Raw genomic sequence first — 3728 nt, 5'->3', positions numbered from 1 at the left:
TCAATTCTGCCGTTTTTAAGTTTAAATCTTAGCAACAACGGAGAAGTCGGAACCTGTCTTGCAGCTCAAACACTGTTCAGTTTTCAGCTCATATCTTGAGTTCTAGAAGTCCAAATGAGCTCTGGTTTTTTTTGTTAGAAAGCTAAGACAATTTCCCACAGATTTCATGGAACAAAGGGCTCAAATTCTGATGTTAGCAATGACGTTTTAGCCAGCCAACAATATTAATAACCAGCCAACAACGTCAATAACCAGCAACCAACAACGTCAAAAATCAGCCACCAAATCAATGGTTGGCCACCAACCAAATAGTTTGTCAACCAATCAATAGTTCCACATCTTAGCCTATAAAAGGAGGCATTTGCCATGTATTTAGTCATCTTGGTTTTCAGATCAAGATCATGTTCTTGCTTTCTTTCTTTATATTTTTGTAATGCTTAAGTTTTGCTTTCATTAATCTCTTGTTTATGCTTGTCATCATAACTATGTTCTTATCTAGTTTATTTATGTTCTTCTTCTTCATTATGTTTAGCTAAGTTTATTATGTCAAGGTAAAAGGTTTCTCTAATCGTGTTAGAATATGTATAATATAAACTCAACATGGACTTCAATGTTTATATTCAAGAAAGTTTGCTATTAACATGTTTTATCTTTTTATCTTACTAATTCTTAATACCTTGCTTGTTAAATGGTTAATCTAGATTTATGTTGTATAACATTTGGTACATCAAATGCTTGATCCTTCATAGTCTTCGGCCGACATCGTTGTTATGCGAGGAACTTGATTTGTTGTTAACATAAGTTAGCAACATGAATGCCTGATGATATTTATAAGTATGGTGTTACTTAGATAAGATGATTAATATGATCATGTTAATAATTTATAATGAGCTAATAATGATAAATCATCCGATTGGAACCTCCTTTGTGTGTGGTTTCCAATTGAGTAATAAAAAGAGTTTATATTATATTTATTTAAAATACCATTAGTGAATCCTCTAACCTTGACATCTGTTTTATCATTATTTAATCCTTACATCAATATCACATCCCAAAACTCTCTTCAACTCCTTTTCTGTTATTATTCTCTTCAAATCTTTCACTTTATTTGTAATTTATATAGTTGACCTCCCTGTGGTTCGATTCCGGTCTTGCCGGGTTATTTATTACTTTGACACTTATGCACTTGGGATAAGAAATCAACTCTTTGATCGTGTCAAGTTTTTGGCGTCGTTGCCGGGGAGGTAATTATTGTATAAATTATATATTTTCATTTGTTTTCTTTTCTTTTCACTTTTATTTGTTTTTCTAATTTTTGTTCTTTTTCTTTTTCTTTTCTTTTCTTTTGCACTTGCATGAGAGTTTGGACACATACATTAAGTCGTAGACTTTCTAGGAAATTCTCATTTTCTTCAGAAAACATGACCGACGAAGATAACCAGTCAATTCATAATGAGAATAATGAGAATAATCGTGTGAGAACACTTAGAGACTACATGAATCCAACAATAACAAGTGCATGATCATGCATTGTTTTTCCTCCTGATGCATCTCATTTTAATTTTAAGCCAGGTATTATTCAACTTTTACCCACTTTTCATGGCTTAGAATTAGAAAATCCATACTTGCATTTAAGAGAATTTGAAGAAGTTTGTAACACCTATAATGACTTAAATTGTAGCATGAACACCATCAGATTAAAGCTTTTTCCTTTTTCATTAAAAGATAAAGCTAAAATATGGCTACAAAATATTAGGTCATGATCCATTCGTGCTTGGGATGAAATGCAACAACAATTTTTAAAGAAATTTTTCCCTTCTCATAAAACAAACTCTTTCAAAAGACAAATCACCACTTTCACTCAAAAACCAGGAGAAACATTTTACAAGTGTTGGGATAGATATAAAGACTTGCTTAATACTTGTCCTCATCATGGTTTTGAAATATGGAGATTGGTTTCACAATTTTATGAAGGGTTAACACCTAAAGATAAGCAAATGGTGGAATTGATGTGCAATGAAACTTTTGAACATAAAGACCCTGATGAAGCAATGGAGTTCCTAGACTTGCTAGCTGAAAATGCTCAAAATTGGAACACCACAGGTACTTGTGAGGAACTAGGTAAAACTCAACCTCATACATCTAATGGAGTCATGTACAACCTTAAGGAAAATCATGACCTCCACCTCAAATTTGCATCTTTAGCTAAAAAAGTCGAGGCACTAGAATTAAAAAAGAATGGTCAATTAAAATCTGTTCAAGAAATTGTGTGTCAAATTTGTGAAACTAATGAACACTCAACCAATGATTGTCCAACTTCGCCTTCTTTTAATCACCCAAATTTTAGTTGGAAGAGTGGTAACAATAATGCACAAACTTCACAGCCACCATTTCAAGCACACCATAATTTTCAAAATTTTCATGGATATGCATCTCCTTATGTTCCCCCTCCTGGAAGAAATCTTGAGGACACTTTATATGCATTCATTGAAAAGCAAGAGACAATCAACATTCAACTTGCTCAAAGCATGACAGATTTTAAAGATACTCTTGCAAAATTCACATCTGCTCTCAGTTTTCAGGAGAAAAGTAAGTTCTCATCTCAACCACAACAAAATCCCAAAGGGCAATACAATTCAAGTGCAAGCAGCTTCGGAAGCCAACACATGGATCAAGTCCAATCAATCATTACTCTCCACAGTGATAAGGTTATTGAAAAACCAATTCTTAAACCTTGTGAGAAAGATGATGAGTCAATCTCTAATGGTAAGGAAGGGGTTAAACCTGAACATTGCAAACAAAAGACTGATTCCCCACCAATACTTCCATTTCCTCATGCTATGACCAAACAAAGGGAAGTCAATCACGATTCTGAAATTTTTGAAACTTTCAAACAAAAAGGAATCAAGCATGAAAAAGGCACCGAAAATGTTGTCGCGGATCATTTGTCAAGATTGACAACTAATTCGAGATCTGACATCACACCAATCAATGACTACTTTCCTGATGAATCTTTACTTTGTATCTCTGCAATGCCTTGGTTTGCTAATATTGACAATTTTCTTACTTCAGGATTTTTGCCAGCTCATTTGGATACCCAAGACAAAATAAAGTTTTTGAGCAATGTGCAAAAATTTTATTGGGATGACCCTTACTTATTCAAATATTGTCCTGATCAAATATTTCAAAAATATATTCCCGACAATGAAGTATGTAGTGTCATTAAATTTTATCATTTTGAGGCATATGGAGATCATTTCTCGTCAAAAAAGACGATTGCAAAAATCTTACAATGTGGATTCTATTGGCCCACCATGTTCAAAGACTCACATGCATTCTACAAAACCAGTGAAAATTATCAAAAGGTGGGATTTATTTCAAAGCATAGAGAGTCTTTATATAATCTTCTATTGACTCTTAAGTCTCATCATAGTGGAGATATGTATCGTGCAATTCATGATTTATGACCCCATTTTCATAAAGAACATGATCGACTTAGTCTTGGGAATCTGATTAAAAAAGACAATGTTTGCCAGTTTTTAAGAAAACTGGATGGGAAGCCTATCCCCGACCCATAGAGGGCGTTTAAGCCGTTCTTGGACGTAAACCAAGGGAAGATGTGAGTCACAATCACAACTGCTTGTACATACACATGTTTTAAAAAAATGAAAAAAAAAAAACAAAAGAAACAGAGAGAGTGAGACTCCATCTAGCCTATATATAGGTGA

The 3728-nt window shown here is 33.6% G+C and overlaps 1 pseudogene; it reads right to left on the bottom strand.

Moving 5' to 3' along the window:
• Nucleotides 1-1828: 1828 nt before the first annotated feature.
• On the bottom strand, nt 1829-1939 carry LOC112327755 (small nucleolar RNA R71; annotated as a pseudogene).
• Between the last annotated feature and the right edge of the window lie 1789 nt (nt 1940-3728).

This window comes from Populus trichocarpa, chromosome 5, assembly GCF_000002775.5.
Source record: "Populus trichocarpa isolate Nisqually-1 chromosome 5, P.trichocarpa_v4.1, whole genome shotgun sequence".
Taxonomy (NCBI): Eukaryota; Viridiplantae; Streptophyta; class Magnoliopsida; order Malpighiales; family Salicaceae; genus Populus; species Populus trichocarpa.
The sequence above is the reverse complement of the archived record's forward strand: the minus strand, read 5'-3'. Positions and strand labels throughout refer to the sequence as shown.